General features: G+C 39.9%; 1 pseudogene; it reads left to right on the forward strand.

The window, feature by feature from the left end:
- Positions 1 to 10162: 10162 nt before the first annotated feature.
- Positions 10163 to 11195, forward strand: LOC128059948 (olfactory receptor 4C15-like; annotated as a pseudogene).
- Positions 11196 to 11423: the final 228 nt, after the last annotated feature.

Raw genomic sequence — 11423 nt, forward strand, 5'->3', positions numbered from 1 at the left:
CTGCTTTCTTTTGGTCTCTATTTGCATGGAATATCTTTTTCCAGCCCTTCACTTTCAGTCTGTATGTGTCCCTTGTTTTGAGGTGGGTCTCTTGTAAGCAGCATCTAGAGAGGTCTTGTTTTTGTATCCATTCAGCCAGTCTTTGCCTTTTGGTTGGGGCATTCAACCCATTTACGTTTAAGGTAATTATTGATAAGTATGATCCCATTACCATTTACTTTATTGTTTTGGGTTCGGGTTTATACACCCTTTTTGTGTTTCCTGTCTAGAGAATATCCTTTAGCATTTGTTGGAGAGCTGGTTTGGTGGTGCTGAATTCTCTCAGCTTTTGCTTGTCTGTAAAGCTTTTGATTTCTCCTTCGTATTTGAATGAGATCCTTGCTGGGTACAGTAATCTGGGCTGTAGGTTATTGTCTTCCATCACTTTAAGTATGTCTTGCCATTCCCTCCTGGCCTGAAGAGTTTCTATTGAAAGATCAGCTGTTATCCTTATGGGAATCCCCTTGAGTGTTATTTGATATTTTTCCCTTGCTGCTTTTAATATTTGTTCTTTGTGTTTGATCTTTGTTAATTTGATTAATATGTGTCTTGGGGTGTTTCACCTTGGGTTTATCTTATTTGGAACTCTCTGGTTTTCTTGGACTTGGGTGGTTATTTCCTTCCCCATTTTAGGGAAGTTTTCAACTATTATCTCCTCAAGAATTTTCTCATGGTCTTTCTTTTTGTCTTCTTCTTCTGGGACTCCTATAATTCGAATGTTGGAGCATTTCATATTGTCCTGGAGGTCTCTGAGATTGTCCTCATTTCTTTTAATTCATTTTTCTTTTTTCCTCTCTGCTTCATTTATTTCTACCATTCTATCTTCTATTTCACTAATCCTATCTTCTGCCTCCGTTATTCTACTATTTGTTGCCTCCAGAGTGTTTCTGATCTCATTTATTGCATTATTCATTATATATTGACTCTTTTATTTCTTCTAGGTCCTTGTTAAACCTTTCTTGCATCTTCTCAATCATTGTCTCCAGGCTATTTATCTGTGATTCCATTTTGATTTCAAGATTTTGGATCATTTTCACTATCAATATTTGGAATTCTTTCTCAGGTAGATTCCCTATCTCTTCCTCTTTTGTTTGGTTTGGTGGGCATTTCTCCTGTTCCTTTACCTGCTGAGTATTCCTCTGTCTCTTCATCTTGGTTATATTGCTGCGTTTGGGGTGGCCTTTCTATATTCTGGGAATTTGTGGAGTTCTCTTTATTATGGAGCTTCCTCACTGTGGGTGGGGTTGTATCTGGCTTGTCAAGGTTTCCTGGTTAGGGAAGCTTGTGTTGGAGTTCTGGTGGGTGGGGCTGGGTTTCTTCTCTCTGGAGTGCAATGGAGTGACCAGTAATGGGTTATGAGACGTCAATTGTTTTAGAGTAACTTTGAGCTGCCTGTATATTGATGCTCAGGGGTGTGTTCCTGTGTTGCTGGAGAATTTGCGTGGTATGTCTTGCTCTGGAACTTGTTGGCCCTTGGGTGGAGCTTGGTTTCAGTGTAGGTGTTTGATGAGCTCCTATTGATTAATGTTCCCTGAATTCAGGAGTTCTCTGATGTTCTCAGGCTTTGGACTTAAGCCTCCTGCTTCTGGTTTTCAGTTTTATTTTTACAGTAGCCTCTAGACTTCTCCATCTATACAGCACTGATGATAAAACATCTAGGTTTTAGATGAAAAGTTTCTACACATTGAGGGACACCCAGAGAGGTTCACTGAGTTACATGGAGAAGAGAAGAGGGAGGGGGTAGTTAAAGGTGACCAGAATGAAATGCGGTGAGATCAAAAGAGGAGAGAGCAAGCTAGCCAGTAATCACTTCCTTATGTGCCCTCCACAGTCTGAACCACTCAGAGGTATTCACGGAGTTATACAGGGAAGAGGAGAGGGAGGAAGTAGACAGAGGTGGCCAGGAGGATAAAAGAGGCAAATTAAAAGGAGAGAGACAAATCCAGCCAGTAACCAGTTCCTTAGGTGTTCTCCACCGTCTGAAACACACAGAGATTCACAGAGTTGGATAGAGAAGAGAAGGGGGAGGGAAGAGACAGAGGCCACCTGGTGGAGAAAAAGGAGAGTCCAAAGGAGGAGAGAGTGGTCAAGCCAGTAATCTCGCTCTCAGGTAAAATTGGGTAGTAAAGTTTGGGTTTTTAAATGTACAAAATTGACAACAAAAACCAAAAAGCAAAGATTAAAAATCTAGAGTAGAGGTTGGATTTTCAAAAATACGATATTAAAGAAAAGAAAAAGAAGGAAAAAAGAAAAAAAAAACAGGAAAATAAACAAACAACAACAAAAAATCAAAGCCACAAGAATTATTAAAAAACACCACCAACAACCACACAAAGACTATATATGGTGTTTGCTTTACAAAATAGAGTCTTTTTTTTTTGAAAAGTAATAGTAGGTTATAGAAATAAAAATTAGAGGAGAAATAGAGGACTTAACAATTTTAAAAAGTTAGAAAAAAAAAAAAAAAGAGGAAAAAGAAAAGAAGAAAAAACAACCCCACAACAGCATCATCAAAACACAAAAAAGAAAAAAACAAGAAAAAAGAAAAAAAAAAAAAGAATGATTGTAAAACTAGTAAAGATATATCTGGCCCTTTCTCTGATGTTGTGGGCAGTGTGGGGTCACTTCCAAGGCGGTTCCCTCTGTTTAACTTCTTCTGTTTGCTGGTCTCTTCAGTGTCTGATTTCCGTCCTGACGCAGGGTGGACACTTTTTTTTTTTTTAGTCTCATTTGTTCAGTCGTGCTGTGGGGAGGGAGGGATGCTGCAAACAAATAGCACTGTCGTGTGCACGCAGTGTCTCAGCCCCGCTGGGCCTGTCCCTGCTCGCGGTGCACAAACCACTCCAGCTCTACAGTGCTCAGCTGGGAACCATCTGAGGCCGGCCCTAGGCTGCGTGCACCTCCCCTGTCTAAGCCGCTCAGGTTCAGCGCTCAGGTAGCCCTCAGAGGTGCAGATTCTTTTGGGACTGCGTTTTGTGCCCTTCCCAGGTCTGAATATCTCAGGAGTTTGGCGAGCGTGGTCGCTGCGACTTGTCACCTTTCCTGTCTCTGCTGCTCAGTTTTCTGGGTGTACCGCTGGCGCCCCTTGTGAGGCAGATGGTAACAGTCCAGCACCCCCAGAAATCTTAGCAAAGAAGCCTGCTTGCAGTTTGGTAGGTAAAGTCTCTCTGGGGCTGCGATTGCCCCTTTCCAGCCCTTATGGCTCTGGCTGCCTGTTCCCGGCGGGGGATGGTCTGCAGCCGGCTATTTCCATTCCGTCCTTTGTTCTGTGCACGGTCCTGGCGGTGTCTTATGTTCGAGCTTTTCACGTGGTAGCTATCCCACAGTCTGGTTTGCTAGCCCGAGTTAGTTTGTTCTGGTTACAAGTGGGGTGTTCCTGCCCGATTCTTACAAAGCACTACAGCCTGCGCCTCCCACGCCTCCCTGCCCTGCCAGCACTTGTTAGTGGGGGATGCAGGCGTCTGTGCTGCTTTTCCACTGGGGGGGGGGGGGGCGGGGGGGCGGTTACTGTTGGGCTTGTAGTCTGTTGGTTTGAATTATTTATTTATTTTCCCTTCCTGTTATGTTGCCCTCTGTGCTTCCAAGGCTCGCCACAGACTCGGCAGGGAGAGTGTTTCCTGGTGTTTAGAAACCTATCTTCTTAAAATTCCCTTCCCAGGACGGGCTTCTCTTCCCAGGATGGAGCTCCCTCCCCACCTCCTTTGTCTCTTTTTGTGTCTTTGATATTTTTTCCTACCTGTTTTTGAAGACAATGATCTGCTTTTCTGGGTGCCTGATGTCCTCTGCCAGCATTCAGAAGTTGTTTTGTGGAGTTTGCTCAGCGTTGAAATGTTCTTTTGAGGAATTTGTGAGGGAGAAAGTGGTCTCCCCGTCCTATTCCTCCGCCATCTTAGGACCGCCCATTGTACTTTTAATTTTAAAATTATGGCATATCAAGATCATGTACAGAGAAAAGGAATTTAACTGGGAAGGTAATTAGAATGGATTTTTAATCTATTATTTTAATGTTAAAATATAATTAAAAAACACAGCATATAATGACATCCCTATATTGACTGTGTGAATCACAATCAACTGGAAAATTCTGAAAGAGATGGGAATACCAGACCACCTAACCTGCCTCTTGAGAAATCTGTATGCAGGTCAGGAAGGAACAGTTAGAAATGGACATGGAACAACAGACTGGTTCCAAATAGGAAAAGGAGTACATCAAGGCTGTATATTGTCACCCTGCTTATTTAACTTCTATGCAGAGTACATCATGAGAAACGCTGGACTGGAAGAAACAAGAGCTGGAATCAAGATTTCCGGGAGAAATATCAATCACCTCAGATATGCAGATGACACCACCTTTATGGCAGAAAGTGAAGAGGAGCTAAGAAGCCTCTTGATGAAAGTGAAAGAGGAAAGCGAAAAAGTTGGCTTAAAGCTCAACATTCAGAAAATGAAGATCATGGCATCTGGTCCCATCACTTCATGGGAATTAGATGGGGAAACAGTGGAAACAGTGTCAGACTTCATATTTGGGGGCTCCAAAATCACTGCAGATGGTGACTGCAGCCATGAAATTAAAAGACGCTCACTCCTTGGAAGAAAAGTTATGACCAACCTAGACAGCACATTCAAAAGCAGAGACATTACTTTGCTGACTAAGGTCCATCTAGTCAAGGCTATGGTTTTTCCTGTGGTCATGTATGGATGTGAGAGTTGGACTGTGAAGAAAGCTGAGCACCGAAGAATTGATGCTTTTGAAGTGTGGTGTTGGAGAAGACTCTTGAGAGTCCCTTGGACTGCAAGGAGATCCAACCAGTCCATTCTGAAGGAGATCAACCCTGGGATTTCTTTGGAAGGAATGATGCTAAAGCTGAAGCTCATGCGAAGAGTTGACTCATTGGAAAAGACTCTGATGCTGGGAGGGATTGGGAGCAGGAGGAGAAGGGGACGACCGAGGATGAGATGGCTGGATGGCATCACGGACTCGATGGATGTGAGTCTGAGTGAACTCCGGGAGGTGGTGATGTACAGGGAGGCCTGGCGTGCTGCGATTCATGGGGTTGCGAAGAGTTGGACATGACTGAGCGACTGAACTGAACTAAACTATTACTAATTTCTCATATTATTTTGAATATTGTATTTGTTTCATAAAGCTATTATATAAACTCTTATAAAATAGTTATATCAGCTTTAAATTAGACATAGATATTTCTATATTATTTTCAGAATGATCAATAATGTTGCTGCCAAAATGAATTGGAAGAAAACTGAGTAATGGTAAGAGTCAGGAGGCAAAATTTCCAGGGTCCTGGTCAGAGAAGGCAGTGGCACCCTACTCCAGTACTCTTGCCTGGAAAATCCCATGGATGGAGGTGCCTGGTAGGCTTCAGTCCACGGGGTCGCGAAGAGTCAGACACGACTGAGCGACTTCAGTTTCACTTTTCACTTTCATGCATTGGAGAAGGAAATGGCAACCCACTCCAGTGTTCTTGCCTGGAGAATCCCAGGGACGGGGAGCCTGGTGGGCTGCTGTCTATGGGGTTGCACAGAGTCGGACACGACTGAAGCGACTTAGCAGCAGCAGCAGGTCCAAAAGATGGTTCAGAGCCCTCAGGTCAGGTAGGAAGGGCCCTCAGCAATCTTCTGCACATCTCCAGTGTCTGAAGAATATAGCTCTCAGGGAAGGGAAGACTGTGAGATATTTTCTCAGAAATATGAACAGAACAAGCTGTTTCCAAGAAAAACGTATGAAGGGAAAATTGAAAAGGAGGGCTAGGCCTATGATTTGGCTATCTGTGGATTCTTTACACCAGGAAAATACTTACAGTGCAAGATTCTAAGTTATGTTAGCATGTTGGTTCCACCAGTACAAATTAATTACACTGGATAAGTAATAAAATTATCCTCAAACATCATCTTTTCCTGAACAAATATTTAGATAATAAATAATACGATGTTGTGGGGTTTAAAATTGATTTTTAATGTTAATTTTTCTTGTTATTATTTCAAATGCATGTTGAAAATAAAATCTCTACTATCTTCATACATTATTAATGAATAGGGTTGCTACAATTTTTCATTTAACATGCTATAAAAATTCTTCACCAAGTATGCCCTTATGTTATTAATTAGTGTTTTATTCATAGCATGTTTTGTTATTTATTTATAGTAGACTGAGTTGCATAAACATTTTATTCAACATTTTAGATATTTCTGATTTTTTCATAAATGAAATATCATCTCCATAAAACTTACATCACTTTATTTGACTCAGAATAATTTTTAGGGTTGGGGTTACTTGTATAAAAAATATAGCCATTTTTATGACTCTAAAACTTTTGCTAAAACATTTCCCAATTAGATAATATGAATGAAGCTGTTTCATTGCAATTTAGAAACATAGTTTTTTAAAAACCTGACTTAGAAACCTATTTTATTCTTATGATAGATTCTTCAGTGCACTTTGTATGTATAAACACTATTAAATAATAAAGCTTATATCAATATTTCGCATCTTCCTGTTGAATTATACATTACAAAGCAGTTCATAGTAACTGTCTTATTTGACTCTCACAGGTCAACAGCTTGAACAAATGGTACTCTGTTTTATCGGAGAGGACTCAGAAGCTTCGTGGTTTCTTCAGTGACACATGACTATAAACCTGTAGCTTCTAGAATTTTTATATTGGAAACTGAGCAATTATTATATTATTTTAATTAACTTTTCATTTTGGAATAATTTTAGATTAATAGAAAAGTTGCCAAGATAATACAGAGTTTCTGTCTACTCCTTAATTATTTTCCCTTAATAATTATCATCTAACCTTACTAACAGTATATTTGTCAAAACTGTGGAATGAACATAGATTATATTACTCTTAAAGATGCACAAGATTTTAACCATGTTTCACTAACTTTTCCACTTCTATTACTTTTCTGTTCTAGGGGTCAATCCAGAACAACACAGCACGTTTAATTACCTTTTAAATAATTTATAATTGTAAACCTTGTGATCATAAACTCTGAGGACACTGTCCTCTCCATTGCCTAAGTATTAACAGTTGCTTTGGAAATTCCTTTTATCTAAAAAATAGCAGTTTGATTTGTTCGTATTTAATGAGCATTTGATTCTAAACTAGTATTTCTTAGACACTTCCCAGATTAGGGAAGTACAGAGCCTAAGAATTACTTGTTAGATTAATACAGAGCCTTGCTCTTTCTCTCCACTGTTTGCATTATTTGATTTTCTTTGTACAATGACACTACCTGAAAAAGAAGTGGACGCCTGAGGATCTGGGCTTCTTAGGTGATGTTAATGGTAAAGATACCTGCCTGCCAATCCAGGAGATAGATGAGATGCAGGTTTGATCCCTGGGTCAGCAAGATCCCCTAGAGAAGGGCACGGTAATCCATTCCAATATTCTTGCCTGGAGAATCCCATGGACAGAGGGGCCTGGCAGGCTACAGTCCATAAGGTCACAAACAGTCAGACACAACTGAAGCAACTTAACACCCACACACGCAAACGTGAAGGTCTGAAGACTATAAAATTGTACTCAGGGATTATTAAAGACTTAAAAGTGTTGCAAATTTAAATGATAACATATCTTCATTGTGGTAACCAATAAAACTATTTTATATTTTTGAACATGTAAAAGGATGAGTAAAGATATTTGTAAGCCTAGATCATGGTAAAGCATAAATTAGGAGTAAAAGGATTGTCATCTTTGCTCTGTGTCAAAGGCTCTGGGAGCTTGTTCGCACTTAATGGCACTTTTCTCCAGTACATCTAACTGCATTAATGGTTTTATCAATATCAATATTGCCTTATCGGATTCTTCCAAGAATCTTAGCAATAAGTATTGTTATTATACACAATTACAGAATAGAATCTGAGCTCTTGAGATTTTTAAGTAACTTTTCTCGTCACATAATATAACAGTACAAGAGCTTGGATTTGAACCTAGGTCTCTGTGAATCTGAACTTGATGTCTTTATTTCATTTCATTGTCTCTGCATATATTGATAGTCTTTACTCTTTCATAGTCATTAACTGATAGAATGATCTTATAAAGTTTGTTTCATGTTCTTGTTTGCTTGATGACGTAGCTGAATATGGAGTTCAGAGTACAGGTCCTGTTTAGAAATGTCTAGTACCCTGGAAACAATTTGTTTTAAAGTAAGAAAACAGACGTGTTGCATATACATCTGTATATTTGCTAGTTTTATTCATATTTTCAATCATTTTTGTTAGCTGTCAGTGTCATTCATAAAAATCAACCCATTTTTAATTCTTTCAGAAAGCCCAATATTCTTCTACTTTCTTATTTAACAAGCATAGATAGTATGTATATGTACACACACACACACACACACACACACACACACACTCACTCACTTGCCACTAAACTGATTAATTTCTCATATGTACAAGGAAGGACACAATCATATTTCCCTGGTTGTTTAGCAATAAAGAATCCATCTGCCAATGCGGGAGACACGGGTTCAATCCCTGCATCAGGAAGATCCCCTGGAGAAGGAAATGACGACCCACTCCAGGGTTCTTGTCTGGGAAATACTATGAACAGAGGAGCCTGACAGCCTACAGTCCATGGGGTCACAAAGAGTCAGACATGACTGAGCGGCTAAACAACGACAAAGGACATGGTCATTCTTCAAAGCGGTGTCTTGCTATAAGAAATGAAGTCAAAAGTTGGAGTAATATCTGGATGACTAATGGAAAAGCTTTCTGTGGGTAAGCTGTTTGGCTTTTTAAGTGACAGAAGAGTCACTAGAATCAGTAAGGGCATTTTATCATAAGCCAGCAATTTCACATTTTCCAATTTGACCCTCATTATAATTGTATGACATGGGTAGGGACGTTATATGTGAATCTCCCTACATTACAGTAAGTCATGTACATTTGAAAGAGACACACACTTGTGAGTACTGCTTGATCTGATGGGCCACCTTGAATAAATACTTAACAGTTAGTAAAGCCTCAGGCTCTGACTATAGTCAGCATTCTGTTTCTGTTCCTTACCCGTGTGGTTACAGTCAGTTTGTATCTGGAAATAGTCCGGCCTTTACCTTCTGAGTCTACATCACTGTCTCCGTGTCCTTTATCAAGAAGCATCAGTCAAGCATGAACACAGGAATCACGCTATAACCTCTACAGTGAATAGAGACTCTAGAGAAGCCCCTCCTGCTCTGAAGCTCTTGCTAGAAAAATTTCTGCTTCTTTCCCTGTAGAGTCAGTCACTTCCATGCTGGAGTCAGAGGTTCTGGGTTAAGTCTCCAGAGCCAGCATTTGTTATTTCTTTAATTTTATCTCTTTAAGCATGGGCTTCCTACCAGTAAAACTGGGTAATAAGATCTGACATGGACTGTTTCCTAGTCACTTAACTCTGAACACTGCTTCCTTGCATTATTTAACTTAGTCATCATAACAGTACATATTAGTAGGTATTGCTTATTTTTATCAGCTTCTATTCTTGTTGTTAAATAAAGAGTGAAAAGAAAGCCAACTTAACACATGGATATTTATTATGTATTAGTCTACAGGAAGGTGTGTTCCCAATGATCATTCTTTCTTTTTTTTTTGAAGAATGAATTAGTTGATTTTAAAGTCTCAGTTTTTTTTAGATTTAAAAGAAATAACTAGGAGTATAGCCATGATCCAAGCACTTCTTCAGTTTTGTCTTATTTCTCCTTCTATCTGGAGATAAGGAAGTCACCTGATCATGGAGGACATGCAATTGCCCCTTCTCCCACCCATGCACATGGCAGGCGTGACCAATAAACTGCTCTTTTCCTTTCCTCAGATCATGCATGTGGCTTCAGAACTCGTCTCGCAATTCACTCCAGGAAACCAGTACTATTAACATATGACCAGAGTTGGCAGTTTAGATAACAACTATTTCTTAACCCCACCCCAGGTGGATATCTACCCTTCTTCTACATTGCAGTTCTATCTTAAAACATTTAACAATTTATCTAAGCTTCAGTTCTTCCTGGTATCCCCCTACCACCTTCAACAAATTTCTAGCTTTGTGTTCTCAATGAAAAAGTAAGCACAAGAACATAAGTCAATTTTTCACGTGGATGCACCGATTTGTTGATGACTCTAATGACTCCAAAAACTGGCCTGAGACACATTTGTCTTTCTTCTAACTGTAGATTCTACATGCTCACTGTGGTACCTTTCACCTTTTCCTTGGAAATTTTGCAAAACCAAAGCTTTGTAACTGAGTTTGTCCTCCTGGGGCTATCACAGAATCCAACCATGCAGAAAATAATATTTGTTGTATTTTTGTTCATTTACATTGCAACTGTCAGGGGCAACTTGCTAATTGTGGTGACCATCAGTAGCAGCCCAGCACTCTGGGACTCCCCCATGTACTTCTTCCTGGCTTTTCTGTCCTTCCTGGATGCATGCTTCTCCTCCATCATTGTCCCAAAGATGGTTGTGGATGCTCTCCTTTGGAGGAAAACCATTTCCTTCGAAGGCTGCATGACCCAGCACATTGCTGAACCCTCCTTTGCTGGGGTGGAGGTGACTGTCCTCAGGGCCATGGCCTATGACCGCTATGTGGCCATCTGCAAACCGTTGCACTATTCTTCTATCATGAACTGCAGACTCTGTGCCCTTCTGATGGCAGTAGCCTGGACAGGGGGCTTCGTTCATTCCATGATACAGATTCTCTTCATTTTCCAGCTGCCCTTCTGTGGCTCCAACATCACTGATCATTTCATGTGTGACTTGTACCCACTGCTGGAGCTTGCCTGCACTGACACTCACATCTTTGGCTTTTGGTAGTCACCAACAGTGGGTTTTTCCGGCATCTTAATCTTCTCCTTGTTGCTTCTCTCCTATGGGGTCATCCTGCTATCTCTGAGAACCCATAGCTCTGAAGGGCAGCAGAAAGCCCTCTCCACCTGCAGATCTCACATTGCTGTTGTGATTTTTGTTCTTTATCCCATGCATGTTTATGTATGTACGACCTCCATATTCTTTCTCCTTTGACAAAATGGTAGCCATATTTTACACCATCCTAACTCCCTTATTCAATCCTTTGATTTACACTTTTAGGAATAAAGAAGTGAAAAGTGCCATGAGGAAAGTGTGGGACAGGATAATGATGCTTTCTAATGAAAAATAAAACATTTAAAGTTGAGTAAAAAATTCAAATTTTCTAATCAGACAAAAATTTTATATGGATGAGCATTGTTTGACCAGGGATAAAGTAAGGTAATATTATAAAAGATAACATAAGTTCCAGGAACTAATTTAGTTTTCATTCTTAGATCACATATGAACTCTTATTTGGAAATTCAATATCCTCAAATGAAAATTAAGAAGACTTGAATTTTATGCTTACTTAGAATCT

The sequence above is a fragment of the Budorcas taxicolor genome, chromosome 15 (genome assembly GCF_023091745.1).
Source record: "Budorcas taxicolor isolate Tak-1 chromosome 15, Takin1.1, whole genome shotgun sequence".
In the NCBI taxonomy this organism is placed as follows: Eukaryota; Metazoa; Chordata; class Mammalia; order Artiodactyla; family Bovidae; genus Budorcas; species Budorcas taxicolor.